Source organism: Lynx rufus, unplaced genomic scaffold (genome assembly GCF_022079265.1).
Source record: "Lynx rufus isolate CCGP_SWC_20201006 ecotype Redwood Valley unplaced genomic scaffold, mLynRuf1.p SCAF_4, whole genome shotgun sequence".
Taxonomy (NCBI): Eukaryota; Metazoa; Chordata; class Mammalia; order Carnivora; family Felidae; genus Lynx; species Lynx rufus.
Genome location: NW_025814856.1, coordinates 18,250,229 through 18,269,772, shown reverse-complemented (window position 1 = coordinate 18,269,772; position 19,544 = coordinate 18,250,229). Strand labels below are relative to the sequence as shown.

The 19,544-nt window shown below is 38.6% G+C and overlaps 1 protein-coding gene across 3 annotated transcripts in view; it reads left to right on the top strand.

The window, feature by feature from the left end:
• The window catches only part of IP6K1 (inositol hexakisphosphate kinase 1), a 60,700-nt gene that overhangs the window by 11,889 nt on the left and 29,267 nt on the right, over nucleotides 1–19,544 (top strand). The window contains exon 2 of one of the 3 annotated variants that reach the window (XM_047094713.1): nucleotides 18,819–18,946. The exons of the other annotated variants lie outside the window; for them this stretch is intronic. The gene's annotated coding sequence lies outside the window, so the exon portion shown is untranslated. The remainder of the gene's footprint in view (nucleotides 1–18,818; nucleotides 18,947–19,544) is intronic. 3 annotated transcript variants of the gene reach the window in all.

The window sequence follows — 19,544 nt, the reverse complement described above, 5'->3', positions numbered from 1 at the left end:
GGAGGCCACAGTTCTCTGACATGTGGGCTCTCTGAGTATCCTCATGGCATTCTATGATCCTCCTCCAGAATGAATGATCCAAGACAGAGTAAAGAAGAAGCTTCTTATGACCTAGTCACAGACTGTCACTTCTGCCATATTATATTCTGTTCCTTAGAATTGAGTCACTAAGTCCAGCCCATACTTAAGGGGTGGAGAGAAGAAGGCTCTACCTTTTGGGGGAAGAACTATCAAAAAATTTGACAGTTTATTTTTTTTTTTTTCAACGTTTATTTATTTTTGGGACAGAGAGAGACAGAGCATGAACGGGGGAGGGGCAGAGAGAGAGGGAGACACAGAATTGGAAGCAGGCTCCAGGCTCTGAGCCATCAGCCCAGAGCCTGACGCGGGGCTCGAACTCAGGACCGCGAGATTGTGACCTGGCTGAAGTCGGACGCTTAACCGACTGCGCCACCCAGGCGCCCCGATCTGTTTGTTTATATGCTAATACCCACTGATAAGTCTTGAAGTCAGTAGTATATAAGTCACCCAACTTTATTCTTCTTTATAAGATTGATTTGGGTATTTAGGGTTCTTTATATTTCCATACACATTTTAGAATTAGTTTTCCAATTTCTAAAAAAAGCCTGCCGATATTGTGGTTGGGATTCCATTGAATTTATTGGTTCATTTGAGGAGGATTGACATCCTAACCATATCAAGTCTTCTAATCCATACACCTGGTGTAGAACTCCATTTATTGATGTCTTCTTTAATTTTTCTGGATTGTTTGGTTGTTTTCACTGCAGAGATTTCACGTATCTTATAAATTTATCCCCAGATGTTTGATGTTATTTTAATGCTATTGTAAATGAAATGTCTTTTTTTTAGATTTTACTTACTAATTTAATTTTTTTAATGTTTATTTACTTTTTTGAGAGAGAGACAGAGCGTGAGCAGGGGAAGGGCAGAGAGAGAGGGAGACACCGAATCCGAAGCAGGCTGTAGGCTCCAGGTTCCAGGCTCTGAGCTGTCAGCACAGAGCCTGACGTGGGCTCAAACTCATGAACTGCAAGATCGTGGCCTGAGCCAAAGTTGGACACTTAACCTACTGAGCCACCTAGGCACCCCTATCTATCTATCTATCTATCTATCTATCTATCTATTCATTTTATTTATTTATTTATTTATTTATTTATTTATTTATTTATTTATTTATTTAAGTAATCTCTGCACCCAACATGGGGCTTGAACCCACAACCCTGAGATCAAGAGTTGCATACTTCACTGACTGAGCCAGCCAGGTGCCTCATAAATGAATTGTGTTTTAAAAAGTTATAGTAAAATGTAGAAAACAAAATTTTACTATTTTAACTATTTTTAAGTGTACAATACAGTAGTATTAAGTACATTCACAGTGTTGTGTTACCATATCACTATTTCAAGAACTTTTTCCATCATCTCAAATACAAGCTCTGTATCTATTGTACAGTGTCCTATTTTCCCCTCCCCTCAGTCCATTGTAACCTCTAATATACTTTCTATCTCTAATATACTTTCTACCTCTATGAGTTTGTCTGTTTTAGATATTTGATATAAATGGAATCATATAATTTTTGTTCTTTGATGCCTGGCTTATTTCATTTAATGTTTTCAAGGTTCATCTATGTTATAGCATGTATCAGAATTTCATTTCTTTTTATAACTAAATAATATTCCATTGTATGTATATAACACATTCTATCTGTCCATTCATCTGTTAACAGACACAAGTTGTATCTACTTTTTGGTTATTGTGAATAATGCTGCTATGAACATTAGTGTATAAATAATTGGTTTGAGTCCCTGCTTTCAGTTCTTTTGGGTAGGAGTGGAATACCTAGGAGTGGAATTGCTGCACCACATGGAAATTCTGTGTTTAATTTTTTGGGGAACTACCATCCTGTCTTCCACAGTGACTGAAACATTTTACATGCCTACCAGCAGCGCGTAAGAGTTCCAGTTTCTCCACATCTTTGCTAACTTTTTTTTTTTTAATAGCCATTCCAGTGGGTGTGAGGTAGTATCTCATTGTGGCTTTCATGTGGATTTTTCTAATAACTAAGGATGTCGAGCATCTTTTCGTGTACATATTGGTATTTGCATATCTTCCCTGGAGAAGTGTCTAACCAAGCAAGTCCTTTGACCACTTTTGAATTGGATTGTTTATTTTTTTGTCTTTAAGTTGTGGGAGTTCTGTATATTGGATATTAATCCCTTATCAGATGGTATGATTTGTAGATATGTTCTCCCATTCTGTGAGTTGTCTTTTCATTCTCTTGACAGTGTCCTTTGATGTACAAAAGTATTTAATTTTGATGATACCCAGTTTACTTTTTCTTTTCTTGCCTGTGCTTTTGTTGTTATAGCAAAGAAATCATTGTCATATCTAAGGTCATGAAATACCCCCCTCATGTTTTCTTCTAAGAGTTTTATAATTTTAGCTTGTAAGTTTAGGTCTTTGATCCATTTTGAGTTAATTTTTGTATATGATGTGAAGGAATGCTCCCAATTTCACTCTTGCATATGGCCGTTCAGTTTTCCCAGTACCACTTGTTGAAAAGACTGTCCTTTGCCCATTGATAGTCTTGGCACCCTTGTTGAAAATCATTTGACTGTGGGGTACCTGGGTGGCTCAGTTGGTTGAGTGTGCAACTTTGGCTCAGGTCATGATCTGACGGTTCCTGGGTTTGAGCCCTGCGTTGGGCTTTGCACTGACAGTGGAGAGCTGCCTCCCTGCTCTCTCTTTCTCTCTCAAAAATAAATAAGTATAAAAAACCCCATAAAAATATAATTAATTTGGGGTACCTGGGTGGCTCAAGCAGTTAAATGTCTGACATTGGCTCAGGTCATGATCTCCTGGTTTGTGGGTTTGAGCACCCCCACGTCAGGCTCTGCTCTGACAGTGTGGAGTCTGCTTGTGATTCTCTCTTTCCCTCTCTTTCTGCCCCTCCCTGACTCACACTTTCTCTCATAAATAAATGAACTTAGAAAAGACGGGGTGCCTGAGTGGTTCAGTGGGTTAAATGTCCGACTCCTGATTTCAGCTCAGGTCATGATCTTGCAGTTTGTGAATTCAAGCCTTGAGTCGGGCTTCATGCTGATAGACACAGTGTGGTTGGGATTCTCTCTTTCCCTTTCTCTCTCTGCCTCTCCCTTGCTCATGCATGTTCTCTATCTCTCTCTCTAAATAAATATAAAAAAAAAAGAAAATCATTTGACCAACATGTGCAAGGGTTTATGTCTGGGCTTCCTGTTGTGTTCTATTAGTCTGTATGACTGTGTTTATGCTAGTACCACACTGTTTTGATTATAGTGGTTTTGCAGTAAGTTTTGAAATCAGGAAATGTGATTCCTCCAATTTTGTTCTTCAGGAATTTTGGCTATACAGGGTCCCTTGAGATTCTCTATGAATTTCTGGATAGTTTTTGTTTTTTTTTTTTCCTGCAATAATTGTCATTGGTATTTTGTTAGGGATTACATTTAGGCTGCACATCTCTTTGGGTAGTATTTGTCATCTTAACAATATTAAGTCTTCCAATTTGTCAACGTGGGATGTTTTCCCATTTATTTAGATGTTTCTTTCAGAAGCGTTTTGTAGTTTTCAGAATATAAATCTTTCAACTTCTTAGTTATATTCATTCTTCAGTATTTTATTCTTTTTGATACTATTGGGTTTTTTTTATTAAAAAAATTTTTTTTACATTTATTTCTTTTTGATACTATTGTAAATGGATTGTTTTCTTAATATTCCTTTCAGATTGTTCGCTGCTAAAGTATAGACATGCAGCCAATTTCGGAGCACCTGGGTGCCTCAGTTGGTTGGGCATCTGACTTCAGTTCAGGTCATGATCTTGCACTCTGTGAGTTCAAGCCCCGTGTTGGGCTCTGTGCTGACAGCTCAGAGCCTGGAGCCTGCTTCAGATTCTGTGTCTCCCTCCCTCTCTGCCCCTCCCCCACTCATACTCTGTCTCTCAAAAATGAGTAAATCTTTAAAAAAAAAAAAAAAGAAATCAACTAATTTCTGTGTGGCGATTTTGTATCCTACGAATTTGCTCAATATATTTATTAGCTCTAACAGTGGTTTTATGTGTGTTTGGGTAATTTTAGGGTTTTCTGCATATAAGATCATGTCTTCTGCAGATGGTTACCTTCTTACTAATTTGGATGCCTTTTATTTTTTTTTCTTTTCTAATTGCTCTGGCAGAAACTTCCCTTGTAGTTTCTTCAACCTATTGGTTGTTTAAGGATATGTTGTGTAATTTCCACAGATTTGTGAATTTTCCAATTTTCTTCTTATTGACGTCTAGTTTCATTTTGTTATGATTAAAGAAGATATTTTGTATAATTTCAGTCTTTTAAATTTTATTCAGACTTGTTTTCTGCCTAATTTATAATCTATCCTAGAGAATGTTTCATGTATATTTGAAAAAAGTATGTATTTTGCTTTTGTTGGGTTGAGTATATATCTGTTAGATCTAGTTGGGTTTTAGTGTTGTTCAAATTCTGTTTCCTTATTGATGTTATGTCTGGGTGTTCTATTCATTTCTGAATGTGGGATATTGAAGTCTCCAACTATTGTACAGTGGTCTTTTTCCCACTTCTGTCAACTTCACACATTTTGTGGCTCTGTTATGTGAACATATAATTATTATTTCTTCTTGTTGTGTTTAACCTTTCATCATGGGGTGCCTGGGTTTAACCTTTCATAATATGGGGTGCCTGGGTGGCTCAGTTGGTTAAGTGTCTGACTTCGGCTTAGGTCGTGATCTCACGGTTTACGAGTTCAAGCCCTGTGTCAGGCTTTGTGCTAACAGCTCAGAGCCTGGAGCCTGCTTCGGATTCTGTGTCTTCCTCTCTCTCTCTGCCCCTCTCCTGCTCACATTCTGTCTCTCTCTCTCAAAAATAAATAAAAACATTAAAAAATTTTTTTAAAAACCCAATCCATCTATATGCAGTCTATAGGAGACTCAAATTAGATATAAAGACACAAAAAGATTGAAAGTAAAGGATGAAAAAAGATATTTCCATGTAATAGTAACCAAAGGAGAGCTGGGATGACTATCCTAATACCAGATAAGATAGACCTTAAATCATTAAGGATTACAAGACCCAAAGGACATTATACTTTTTTAGAAAAAATTTTTAGGGGCGCCTGGGTGGCTCAGTTGAGCGTCCGACTTCAGCTCAGGTCACGATCTCGCGGTCCGTGAGTTCGAGCCCCAGGTCGGACTCTGGGCTGATGGCTCAGAGCCTGGAGCCTGCTTCTGATTCTGTGTCTCCCTCTCTCTCTGCCCCTCCCCCGTTCATGCTCTGTCTCTCTCTGTCTCAAAAATAAATAAATGTTAAAAAAAAATTTAGAAAAAAGAAAAAATTTTTAATGTTTAATTTTTATATGTATATCACATACATATATGTATTTGTGTTTTTATTGTCATTAGATTACATCCTTTTATATTGTATGCCTTTAACAAAGATTTTAAAATTTTATGCATTTGTCTGTTAAATCATGTAGAAAAAAAGTTATAAACAATACCAAATGTACAATAATAATAGATTTTATATTTATCTATATAGTCATATTAACCAGTGTTGTATATTTTTCTTACGGCTTTAAGTTATCCTTTCATTTTAGCCTGAAAGATTCCCTTTAGCGTTTCTTATAGGACAGGTCTATTGGTAATGAGCTCCTTTAGTTTATGTTATTTGGAAATATCTTAATTTCTCTTTCATTCTTTTTTCTAAATTAAAAAAAAATTTTAATGTTTATTTATTTTTGAGCGACATAGCATCGGTCTCTCAAAGGAGGAAGAGGGGCAGAGAGAAAGGGAGACACAGAATCCAAAGTAGTCTCCAGGCTTTGAGCTGTTAGCATATAAACCCAATGCAGGACTTGAACTCACAGACCACAAGATCATGACCTGAGCCAAAGTTGGATGCTTAACTGACTGAGCCACCTAGGTGCCCCTCTCTTTCATTCTTGAAGGATAGTTTTGCAGGATCTAGAATTCTTGATGGACAGTTTTTTTCTTTCAGGGCTTTAAATATATCATCCCACTGCCTTTTAGAGGATTCTGGAGAGAAATCAGCTGTTAATCTTATTGAAGATCTCTTGTACACTATGAGCTGCTTCTCTCTTGCTGCAAATATTCTCCTTCTCTTTGGGGTTTAACAGTTTAATAGTACGTTTTTGTTTTATAATGTGTCTTGGTTAATCCTCAAAGAGGGGTTGGTTCATTAGGCTTCTTGCACATGTATATTCATGTCTTTACTCAAGTTTGGAAAGTTTTTGGGCACTATCTTCAGATTATTTTTTTCTGCCCTTCTTTTCCTCTTTTCCTCTCTTCTCTTTCTATAACCATATATTGTTAGATTTGGTGGTGTCCCACAGGTCCCTCAGACTCTTTACTTTTACTCTTTTTTTGCCTCTCTGAATAATTTCAAGTATCTTACCTTCAGGTTCACTGATACTTCTTACATATGCTCAGATCTGCTGTTGAATCCCTCTAATGAGTTTTTCATATCAATTATTTTACTTTTCTGTTTTCAGATATTGTAGAATTTGTTTTCTCCTTTTTATAATTGCTATCTCTTTATTGATATTATATTTTGTTCACACATTTTTCTGAATTCCTTTGACCATCGTTTCCTTTAGTCTGTTGAATGTATTTAAGACTGTTGATTTAACATCTTTTTGTTTTGTTTTATTTATTTATTTTGAGAGAGAAGAGAGAGCACGCTGGGGAGGGGCAGCTGGGGAGGGGAGAGAGAGAGAGAAATCCCAAGTAAGCTGTCAGCACAGAACTGGACATGGGGCTCAAACCCATGAACCGTGAGATCACGACATGAGCTGAAACCAAGAGTCAGACACTTAACTGACTGAGCCACCCAAGTGCCCCTAACATCTTTTTTTATTTTTTTTTTAAGTTTATTTATTTTGAGAGAGAGAGAGTGTGAATGTGCAAGCAGGGGAGGGGCAGAGAGAGAGGGGGGAGAGAGAATCCCAAGCAGGCTTCACAGAGTCTGTGTAGAGCTGGATATGGGGCTTGAACTCATAAACTGTGAGATCATGACCTGAGCTGAAATCAAGAGTCAGATACTTAATTGACTGAGCCACCCATGTGCTCCATTAATGTCTTTGATTAATAATAATTCTAGTGTCTTTGCTTCCTCAGGATTTTTTTTTCCATCATTTTCCTTTTCCTGTGAATGGTCATTAGTTTTTTTGTTTCTTTGTTGCCTAATTTTTTGTTAAAACTGGACATTTGAGTATTTGGTAATTTTGCAAATCTTGATTCTCCCACTTCCCAGGAATTGCTAGTTTTTGCTCTTTGAGTGCTAGAGACTTCCATTTGTGGCTTTTTCAAACATTTCAAAATGGAAATGTGTATCTAGTTCTGTTACCTCTGCAGTTAGTGACCTGGTAAAGATTTCCTTAAATGACTAGCTCCCTAAAGGGGAAAACAGTAAAAACGAGTACTGCCTTCTTAAATGCCCCTGGAAGCCGCTTCAGCCTATGAGTGTTGAAGCAGTGGTCACTGCCTCCTTCAGCTCCTCAGTGATCAAAAGCAGTTGTCATCAATCAAATTATCTTTATTGCCCATCTGAGCCTCCAGCAAGCTGCACCCAGGAATGAGGGCTGGAGGTTGGGTAGTTGCTACCCAAAAGGCTGAAATTTACCAAAATTCACTAGCCTCTTCATCAATCTATACCTTGGAAGCTTTATGTTTTCCATCTACACTCCAGAGTTCCAAAAGTTACTTCAGTTTTTCCAAATTCAGTAGCTGTTTTGGTGGAAGGATGATGGATTCTTAGAGCTTCCTAACTGTGTCATTTTCCATTAATTTACTCCAGTAAATTATTTTTTAATTTTTGTTTTTTGTTACTGCTAGCATATAAAAATGATTGAATTTTGTATATTGGCTTTTTGTATCCTGTGACTTTGCTAAATTTACATACTAGTTTTGGAAGTTGTTGGGGCACCAACAAATAAGATTTTCTCAATCCACAGATAACATGATTGTTTACATAGAAAATACTTAGGAATCTACAAAACAACTAACTTCTTTTTTTTTTTCTTTTAAAGAATTCACCTTTGTTTATTTTTTTTGAAAGAGAGAGCAAAAGTGGGGGAAGGACAGAGAGAGAGAGACAGAATTGAAAGCAGGATTCAGGCTCCAAGTTATCAGTACAGAGCCTGACGCGGGGCTTGAACTCACGAATTGTGAGATCATGACCTGAGCTGAAGTTGAATGCTTAACTGATGGAGCCACCCAGGTGCCCCTAAAATTTTTTTTTAAAGTTTATTTATTTTGAGGGACAGAGTGAGAGAGCAGGGGAGGGGCAGAGAGAGAGGGAGAGAGAGAATCCCAAGTAGGGTCTGTGCTGTCAGTGCAGAGCCCAACTTGAGGCCAGATCTCACAAATTGTGAGATCATGACCTGAGCTGAAATCAAGAGTCAGATGCTTAACCAAACCACTTAGGTGCCCGTTTTGCTAAAAAAATTTTAAAGGATTTTTGTTTTTGTTCATGACAGATTTTGGTTTATAATCTTTTTTCTTTTTTTATGTATGTATGTATGTTATATTTTTGGTAAGGTTCTGTTTTAGGTTTTGTTATCAGGGATAACTGACCTCATAAAATAAGTTGGAAGATGTGGGGTTTTTTTTTTTGTTTGGGTTTTTTTTTGTTTTTTTGTTTTTGTTTTTTGGGGTTTTTTTTGCTCCCTGTTTTCTGAAAGAATTTGTGCAAGATTGATGCTATTTCTTCCTTGAATGTTTGATAGAATTCATTAGTGAAACTCTGTGTCTGGAATTTTCCTTGTGGAGGATTTTTGATAAATTCAGTTTTTTTGATAGACACAAGACCATTCAGATTTTATATTTTATCTTGTGTCAGTTTTGGTAAGTTGTATTTTTCAAGGAGCTTGTCCATTTTGTCTGAGTTATTGAGTTTATTGATACACAGTTGCTCATAGTAGTTACCCTTTTTTTTTTTTTAATGCTTGTAGCATCTGTAGTGATACCCCTTTTTTCATCCCTGATAGTAGTAATTAGTATATTCTTTTTTTTACTGATCAGTTTCTCTAGAGGATCCATGAATATTACTGATTTTTTCTTTTTAATTTTTTTTTTGATGTTTATTTATTTTTGAGAGAGACAGAGACAGAATGCAAGTGGGTTAGGGGAAGAAAGAGAGGGAGACACAGAATCTGAAGCAGGCTCCAGGCTCTGAACTATCAGCGCAGAGCCTGATGCGGGCCTCAAACTCACGAGCTGTGAGATCATGACCTGAGCTGAAGTCAGACGCTCAACTGACTGAGCCACCCAGGCGCCCCTGATTTTTTCTTTTTAAAGATCTACTTTTGGTTTCCTTAATTCTCTCTCCCCCATCCATTCTTTTGAGTCTGCATATATTTTTATTATTTGCTTTCTTCTGCTTACTTTGGTCTTTTACTGGCTTCCTAAGGAGAACCTAAAGTCGTTAGTTTTATATTTCTAATACCTTATTTTTATTTTACTTATTTATTTTGAGAGAACAAATAGGGCAGGGACAGAGAGAGAAGGGAGAGAAAGAGAATCCCAAGCAGGCTCTGCATTGTCAGCACAGAGCCCAGTGTGGGGCTGGAACTCACGAACTGTGAGATCATGACCTGAGCTGAAATCAAGAGTCAGACGCCCAACCAACTGAGCTACCCAGGCACCCCTATATTTCTGATACCTTAAAATATTAAACATTTTAGCATTGGTTTTAGCTGCATCAATATTGTGTGTACTTCTAAAATGTTTTCTCATATATTACCTCACCCTAAAAAATACCCAGGACAGATAGTCTTAAGTTCTTGACAGAGAAAATAGTTGAATTGGTACATTGTCAGGTGCACAACTTGTTAATCATGAGATTGATGCTTGCTTCCAGGTTGAGTTCCATTATCTTTTTTACATAGTCCCGATTCCCAGAATCTTGAGAGCTTCACATGTTCAGGCTCTTCAGTTCCTTATGTCACTTGAAGGTCAGGAAAGGAAGCTGAGAGAGTAGAGAGATTTGGAACCCAGTCTTATGGAATGATCTTTCTTTCTCTTTCTCTTTTCTTCTCTTTTCTTTTCTTTCTTTCTTTTTAAAGTTTATTTATTTTGAGGGAGAGCAAGCGTGAGTGGGGGAGGGTCAGAGAGAGAGGGAGAGACAGAATCCCAAGCAGGGCTTGAACTCACAAACTATGAGATCAAGGCCTGAACTGAAATCAAGAGGCAGATGCTTAACCGACTGAGCCACCACCTGCCCCGGAATGGTGTCTCTTTGGAGGTTTCTCTACACTTGTTTAATTTGGGAGGTTATTGTTGGGCTTGTGTGGTTGAAAGTTGGTCCCCATCTATTTGGAACTATGGGTTGTCTGTGAGGTTGATAGAAGTATTTTCTAATGTTTAAAAGTGGGGCGCCTGGGTGGCTCAGTCGGTTGAGCGTCTGACTTCGGCTCAGGTCATGATCTTGCGGTCTGTGAGTTTGAGCCCCGTGCCGGGCTCTGTGCTGACAGCTCAGAGCCTAGAGCCTGCTTCAGATTCTGTGTCTCCCTCTCTCTCTGCCCCTCCCCCGCTCATGCTCTGTCTCTCTCTGTCAAAAATAAATAAACATTAAAAAAAAATTAAAAGTGTTTAAAAGTAGTAATTCTAGTGTTTCACTGGAGGGTAGAAGACAGAATGTAGTCTTCCTGAAGTCCGCTTGAAACTGTCAAACTCTTGGATTTTGTGAGGCATTAAACAGGTCATTTACCTCCTCTGTTTACAGGTTTTCCCCACACTCACTTTGCATGTTGCTCATCTGCTTCTAGGTACCTGCTAATAAAGTCTTTATATACCCGATGGATGTTGAGATATGTCATTGTGTTGCCCCCAGTGGTGTGTGGTTTTAAATGGAGGGCTGTCTGTCAAGTTTGTGCCCTGAAATCTCCTTGTATTATTTTCTGACTGTGTGAGTGTATAAGGAATTACACTGTTGGCCTTGAGGAAGAAATGTCTCACCAGAGGCAGGAACATAGGATACCAAGAACATAGTCTTTGGAGGAGATAACTTGAGTTGGTCTCAACCCCTGTGTGGGACATATGTAGCAGCAGATTATTCCCAAAGAGCAAACAAAGCTCAATGGAGTTCTGTTTTGTGGTGGACACTTCATCATATCCAATAGTAGCTGAATACAGCCCATTGTCCATGTCTGAGTGATCTGGTCTTGATTGTATTTTCCAATAATCTGCAGAGTAGTGTAGCATCAAAATGTTTAAGTGTGTGATATCACGGCCAAATGAAAAGTCCTCTGAGGTGTAGCCATATCTGATGTTTAGGTGTATGTTGCTTCTTGGTGCATCTTTTAAAATAGTTCAGAATTCAGTGATTTAAAACTCCTTTGGAGTTGTAACAGTTTTGTGGTATCATGGAGACATCACAGGAAAGACAAGAGCTATTTCATGGTTGCATAATTCCTTACTCTGGAGACTACTTACTTGGGAGACTTTTCTTGTTTGAAGCTGGTAATCATTTTTAATGGCAGTGGGTTCTAAATGAGGTCCCCAAGTAATCTCAAAAGCTCAATGTTGTAACTGGAGCTTTGGGTTCATTTCTCCTAGGTGTAGGAGATTTTATTTCTACTTTTTACCTCTTTAATAGCAGGGCACATGTGAATATCCCTAGTACAAGGTAGCAGAATTGTACTTGGAGTGACTTCCAGTTACAAACCCAGTTACAGCTAATTGAAATTCTGGTGAGTGACAAATATTGTTCTTTGGTTTCTGTTCTGCCACAGAGCAGATTTTGTTCAAGAGATGTTATAGTGAAGGGAAATCCCAAGTAGAGAGGTGTCTACATCAGTTTCCCAGTCACCTCAGATCACCTCTGCCTCAGTCTTGTCAGCTTGCTCCCACTGTGTTCAGCTTCTCTTTCAATTGAGCTACAGTAGGATGGAGGTGTGAAGAAAAGGAACTAGAGTTAGCAGCCCCATCCAAAACCTCGGTTGTGAGAACAAGCATGGTACTGTCCCTCTGCATCTTTTTTTCAGTTGTGCAGAAGCTGCTCTCTTTAGCTTTGGGTCTTCAGTGAGATCAGTAGTATGTGTCTAGGAAGCTCCTCATTTCATATTTTAGCATTTCAGTCTCATTTTCAGTGTTTTGTGGGTTTGTTTGTTTGAGAATCATTTCTCCTATTATCCTATATATGTGCCTTCTAGGCTTCACCATGTTTAGATTCACTTGTAAATGTGCCAGGCAGAGATTTACCTGGTTTAGGTATGGCTCACCTTAACTATTTAGTCACAGCAGAGGTATTTCTGTAATTTCTTGTTAAAGAATAATCCCATACAAATTGTGAACAGACAGGGTTTCAGGTAAGAAGTATGGGGCACCTTTCTTTCTCCTTTCTTTTAGTGTTTTCTCATTTTGATTTCCCCTTTGCCACTTCGGACCTGTATTCATAAAATTCTGTCCTTAAACCTCCTTTTCCCCTCTTTTTAGCACAGTTGAGACACTTTCAAAAGGATCTTTACTAAACTTACATATCTATATATCTCAGGAAGCATGGGTTTCTAATCTTTAAAATCCAGTAAAAACAGGAAAGGGGATTCTGTCTTTGTCCTACATTAATTCTGTTCTGGCTGTTTCTTGATGGGCTGGCACATTTTAGGCCTCCTGCCAAGTTTCCTTTTCTCCTTGCTCCCTGTTTGCTCTCAGCCTGGTGTCCTCAGGAGTATGCCACTGTGTCCCTTGCTCCTGGGATAGGACCCAAAAGTCTAAAGAATCATTCATCTCTTCTCTGAGGACAAACAACAAAATAGATACCTTTAAGCCTTTTTTCTTTCTTATTTCAAATCTCCCAGATTGCTCTAGGCCCCAGGCCCCTGTACACATTTCTCGTTTCTAGGTGATATGCCAGTCCCTGGTTAGATGGGTAGGACAGGCTCAGATTGGCAGCCCTACATACCTTCATAACATTCCTTGTTTTCTTCCTCCTCAAAGGAGAGGTTTGTGAGCATGTGCTTAAAACAATCCCGAGGGGGTCAGGGGAAGCAGAATTGTTGTCACTCTCTCACAAATGACCTAATCTGTATCAGTGCCCACTATCATATGTAAAAGCAAGAATGGACTTGAATTTAAGAAAACAGTAGGTTCCCTTGGTTATGTGCTTTAGAGAACAGATACGCTTTCACGTTAGTTTTCTGCTTTCGTTTTTTCGTCTATGAATTTGAGGGTATTTTGGTATCTTTTCCTGTCACAGTCCATATCAATTTTTTTTTAATTTCTGAAATTGGTTAGAAATTAAAGTCCAGAGCTACGTAACCCAGGCTTTGTGTGTTTGTTTCTGTTGGAGTGAGTTCTCAGTGCACTGTGTTCTTTTCAATTAAGAATGATTTTGCTATTTTTTCACTTGGATTGTATCAGACAGTAAAAAGTAAACCAAAGATACAGTATTGCCATAATTTTTTTAGCATTCCTGAGTTAACAAGTTTAATTGTTTTTTAAGTTTGCTTGTTTATTTTGACAGAGAGTATGCTCACATTTGTGTGAGTAGGGGAGAGGCAGAGAGAGGGAGAGAGAGAATCCCAAGCAGGCTCCCTGCTCTCAGCACAGAGCCCCAGGGCTTGATCTCACAAACATGGAATCATGACCTTAGCCAAAATCAAGAGTTAGATGCTCAACCAACTGAGCCACCCAGGTGCCTCTTAATAAGTTTAATTTTATTTTTTTTAATAAAAAATTTGTTTTTTAATTAAATTTTTAATTTTTTTTTAAATTTTTAACAGAGAGACAGAGAGAGAGAGAGGGAGCACAAGCACAAGCAGGGGAGGGTCAGAGAGAGAGGGAGACACAGAATCTGAAGCAGGCTCCAGGCTCTGAGCTGTCAGTGCAGAGCCCAACGTGGGGCTCAAACCCACAAACCGCAAGATCGTGACCTGAGCCGAAGTCAGACACTTAACTGACTAAACCACCAAGGTGCCCCACAAGTTTAATTTTTAAAAAACTAAACATTTCGTACTATTTTTTAAGGGCATCATACTTTGTCATCATCCTTTTAGTGCTTAAGTGGATCTGTTTAAATTTAGTGTTTTTTTTTTTTAAGTTTCTTTATATTTATTATGAGAGAGAGCACGCAAGCGGGAGAGGACTCTTAACTGACTGAGCCACTCACCCCCCCAGGGTTTTTTGTTGTTTGTTTTTTAATTTTACTTTTTAAAGTAGGCTCCATGCCCAATGTGGGGCTTGAACTCAATGACCCCAAGACCAAGAGTTGGATTCTCTATCAACTGAGCCAGCTAAGCACCCCAAATTTTAGAAGAGGTAGTAGAAATAATTGAATTTATAAACCAGTTTTGAGGAAATCTGCAAATACACCTATGCAGTCTGAAGGCATCAAGTATGCTTCTCCTTACAAAAAGATTACATATCAAACCCAAATGCTTAATCTGAAGTTAGAAATATATGTTGTCCATAGAATTTGAAATTCTAACCAAGCTTCTTAGAGAGCATGTCTGCTGATCTGCATTTTTGAATGTGCTGGCCCAGCTAAGGGACTTGGTGACCAGGTACTGCTGTGCTGTGGAGACAGTGTCTTACTACTTCTTAAAATAGTCCTGACCTTGTTCACCACCGTATCTGATCGCAATTTCTCTTTCTTGGCCAGGGCTTTTTATTCATTGCCACTTTCTAGGGTTGCTGTGTTGTTGATTTAAAACAGAAATGGTGCTTATATTGTGTCTCTTAATTTTTAAGTCCTTCAGTAAAGCTTTATTACTGGTCTGACATAATTTTTAAAGGTTTGTAAGTAATTTATAGTTTTGGTTGCTGTTTTGAATGGGATGTATTTAAACAGTTTTTATTTTCTGATTTGTTTTTTGTTGGTACAGGGGAACACTATTGGTTTTTTTCCTTGTAATTAACCTCTAACATACAGTAAAGTTTACAAATCCAAGTACAGAGCTCACCTCAACAGTATTCGACAGTGTCACTTCCATCTTTGTGCCCCTTTTCAATTAGTATTTTCCCAGAGTAACCACTATTGTGGTCTCCATTATCATTCTGAATTTTGTGGGAGTAGAATCACACCCCATAGTCTCTTTAGAGTCTAGACTTTTCTCTTGCTACATCACACCTGTGAGATTCATCTGTGTTGTGTATGGCAGTTGTTGGTTCTTTTTCACTTCTATGTAGTAATCCATCAAATGAATATTCCACAGGGGCTCCTGGGTGGCTCAGTAGGTTAAGTGTCTGACTCTTGGTTTCTGCTCAGGTCATGATCTCACAGTTCCTGAGATTAAGCCCTGCATTAGGCTCTGCGCTGACAGTGTGGAGCCTGCTTGGAGTCTTCTCTCTTCTCTCTCTCTCCCCCTCTTCTGCTCGCAGGCTCACACACTCCCTCCCCCCACCCCCACAAAATAAATAAATTTAAGAAAAAATGAATATACCACAGTTTATCCATTTTAATTTTTTAATAAAATTAAGTATCCTATTTATTTATAAACTATAATAAATCTGACAGTCATTTCACATCACTAAGTGCTTTTGCTTTAAAAAAGGGAAACAACGTGCGCCTGGGTGGCTCAGTCGGTTAAGCGTCTGACTTCGGCTCAGGTCATGATCTCACGATTCGTGGATTCAAGCCCCGCGTTGGGCTCTATGCTGACAGCTCAGAGCCTGGAGTCTGTTTCAGATTCTGTGTCTCCCTCTCTCTCTGATCCTCCCTCGTTCATGCTCTCTCTCTGTCTCAAAAATAAATAAACGTTAAAAAAAATTTTTTTAAAGGAAAACAGTAATTATAATATACAAATTTTAGCAGCATTTATTGTACTTGAAGAGTACATTTACTTGTACTCTTGTAATTTATTTTACTTGAAGAGAGATCTAATTAATTTTGAAGTTCAATTATGTGTTTAAGGAGTTAGTTTCTATACCCAGAAGGTAGACCTAACTATTGTAATTAGTATCTTTGCAGTGTACATTTATTTCCGTTTGTTACTGTCCACAAGTGGAAAAAAAAGTCAGTCTCAGCAAGTTCTTTTTAAAAATATCCTTAGGGGCGCCTGGGTGGCTCAGTCGGTTGAGCGTCCGACTTCGGCTCAGATCATGATCTCACAGTCTTTGGGTTCAGGCCCTGTGTCGGGCTCTGTGCTGATAGCTCACAGCCTAAAGCCTGCTTCAGATTCTGTGTCTCTTTCTCTGTTTGCCTCTTCCTCGCTCATGCTCTGTCTCTCTCTTAATCTCAAAAATAAATAAACATTACAAAAATTTTAAAAATAAATAAAAGAGTATCCTCCTCCCCAGGGCGCCTGGGTGGCTCAGTTGGTTAAGTGTCCAACTTCGGCTCAGGTCATGATCATGTGGTTTGTGAGTTTGAGCTCCAGATTGGGCTCTCTGCTGTCAGTGCAGAGCCTGCTTGGGATCCTCTGTCCTCCTCTCTTGCTGCCCCTCCCCTGCTTACACACGCACTCTCTCTCTCAAAAATGAATAAACATTAAAAGAAGAATATGATCCTTCATATTTTATGCAGTAAAATGTGAAACCAAAGTGTCTTTTTAAAAATTTTTTTAATTTAATTTTTTTATTTTTTAAAATTTACATCCAAATTAGTTAGCATATAGTGCAACAGTGATTTCAGGAGTAGATTCCTTAGTGCCCCTTACTCATTTAGCCCATCCCCCTCCCACAACCCTTCCAGTAACCCTCTGTTTGTTCTCCATATTCAAGAGTCTTTTCTGTTTTGTCCCCCTCCCTGTTTTTATATTATTTTTGTTTCCCTTCCCTTATGTTCATCTGTTTTGTCTCTTAAAGTCCTCATATGAGTGAAGTCATATGATTTTTGTCTTTCTCTAATTTCACTTAAGCATAATACCCTCCAGTTCCATCCACGTAGTTGTAAATGGCGAGATTTCATTCTTTTTGATTGCCAAGTAATACTCCATTGTATATATATACCACATCTTCTTTATCCATTCATCCATCGATGGACATTTGGGCTCTTTCCATACTTTGGCTATTGTTGATAGTGCTGCTATAAACATGGGGGTGCATGTGTCCCTTCAAAACAGCACATCTGTATCCCGTGGATAAATGCCTAGTAGTGCAATTGTTGGGTCGTAGGGTAGTTCTATTTTTAGTTTTTTGAGGAACCTCCATACTGTTTTCCAGAGTGGCTGCACCAGCTTGCATTCCCAGAAACCAAAGTGTCTTAAAGCAAATGAAGGACAAACAAACAGACTGGTGCACAGTAGCTGGTGGTACACAAACTCATAGGTAGAGCAGTGGAACCCCTTGACCTCTGGGGGAGCAGTCCATTCATAAACTGACAAAATTTTAACCATTTTCATATAAACTTCCAGTGATCTAAAATAACTGATTCAAACTACATTATTTCCTCTCTGAACATCAGTCACCAAAAATATATGGAGAGAATTGCAGTTACTTTAGCCTCTCTTAGTCCAGCGTCCACATTTGTGAAGAACATCTGCTGCTCCCTCTCTACAAGTATTAAACCTCTGCTCTGCTCCCATGGCTGGTATTGGTGTTGAAGGACATGGAGCTATCGTGGGCAACCCCACAAGTCAAGTCCCAGTGGTCCTTTGGTCGGGGCCCAGTTTTTTTTATGATAAGACAAAAAAGAATCCAAGCCACATCTTGTATTTTGGGCATAAGCGTTATCTACGGGGTCATATAATTTCAGTCACAAAGATTTTGCCAAACCCAGAACTTAATCTTGTCCCAACTATCTGTTTTGGCAAACCAAAGCCTAGCTTTGTGGTATACTTTTTCCCTTTCCCTTAGGACCTGATTCAGACTCTAATGGAAACAACCCAATAAAAACAGACCTGGTAATAAACACACAGTGGTCTTGTCTACTGTAATGCATCCATATTAGATAATCCTGATTAGTTTCCATTTTTCAGGATTGTCTTTGTTAGAAAGGAGCTTTACTACTAAATACTGAAATGTGTCAGGCTTCTGCTGTGGGAATTTTCTTATTTTTAAACATTTAAAAGTAAAATAATTTTCAATCCAATATACATAGTGCTATAAACTATTCAATAGAAAAAAAGTACAAGCTCCTTCTCAAAAACAAGATTTCTTTACCAAATATCCTAGCAAATCATAGAAAGGGTGAAGTCTCATCAAAAAGAACAGGTACTCGGGAAGCAGAGCTTAAAACACTGATCATGATTTCTGCTATAGACTGTTTGTGTCTCTTCCCTCTCCCCAGATTCCAGTGTGATGATATTTGGAAGTAGTGAGGGGTTTCTTGGGTGTGTGTTTTGCTTTGTTTTGTTTTTTTTAGAAACTTTATTTTCCATCAGCCTTGCTTTGGTGTGTTCTGATAATACTGATTACTCAGGTTCTTAAGTCATGACAGGGAGAAGGTAGGTACTTCCTATCTTACTGGTTTGCATCATACTTGGTTACTTGGTCTTATTATGCAGGAAGATCCTCAGGATGGCTGTCATTATGCCCAGAATGTTAGTGCTAGTGACCATGTTGCATTGCGTGATCAGAATGTTGTGGTGACCATGATCCTCTTGATGGCATTGGCAACTGAATAGCTCTGAGGGCTGATGAGGCTGAAGATGCTGAAGGCAATGGTGTTGTGGAAAAAGCTACAGAAGGCTTTGACAGTGATAGCTGGGGGTAGGAGTGTCCAGGGTACTACTTGACTGGGCGTTGCAGTCAGGTCATGACCTACAGAAGGACTGAGACTGTAATGGGATGTACTAGAAGCCTCTGACTGTAGTTAATTCTGGAGTGGGGTGGAGGATAAACCTAGGCGTCACTTTCCTTCAGATATTTTCCAGGTGACAGATGCACCACTGGGGAAGAGGAGGTTCTGTCTATGTTGTGAATGGAGTTTCAGATATGTTAGTACTCAGTAGAGGCTGCTGGTGATCGGACTGCTGTCCAGGTGCTCAAAGGTAGGCTCATTTGGGACCATTCTTGCCAAAGGGTTTGAAAATATTGTCTTTATAAGTATCTCTCTCCCAGAAACTTGAGGAACTTTGAACAACTTGGTTCTTTTTATTTTTATTCTTATTTTTTATTTACTTCCTTATTTTTATTTAAAATTTTTTTTATTATTTTTTAAAGTTTATTTATTTGTTTTGAGAGAGAGAGAGTGAGAGAGAGTGAGTCTCAAGTAGGTTCCATGCCCAGCATGGAGCCCGATGTGGGGTTAGATCTCAAAACTGTGAGATCATGACTTGAGCCGAAATCAACAGCTGAACAATAAGCTAACTGATCCACCTAGGCACCCCTGAACAACTTGGTTCTTGATTGTTTTTTTGCTGTTTATTCTTCCTTGTTTAGCTTAGCAGTGATTGCAAGAAATGGCTCCAGCCTTTTCGTTTTTTCTTACTAGTCTCTTGGCACGGTTTTAGACTGTTAGGTTCCTTTCTGTTCCTGTTGTTCTTATAGTATTTACATGCTTCAGAAGTTCCACAGGAAGGGAAGATTCTGTCTGCTTTGTAGCTCTTGTCTGAAACAAGTATAACTGTGTAATGAGCCCTTACTTCC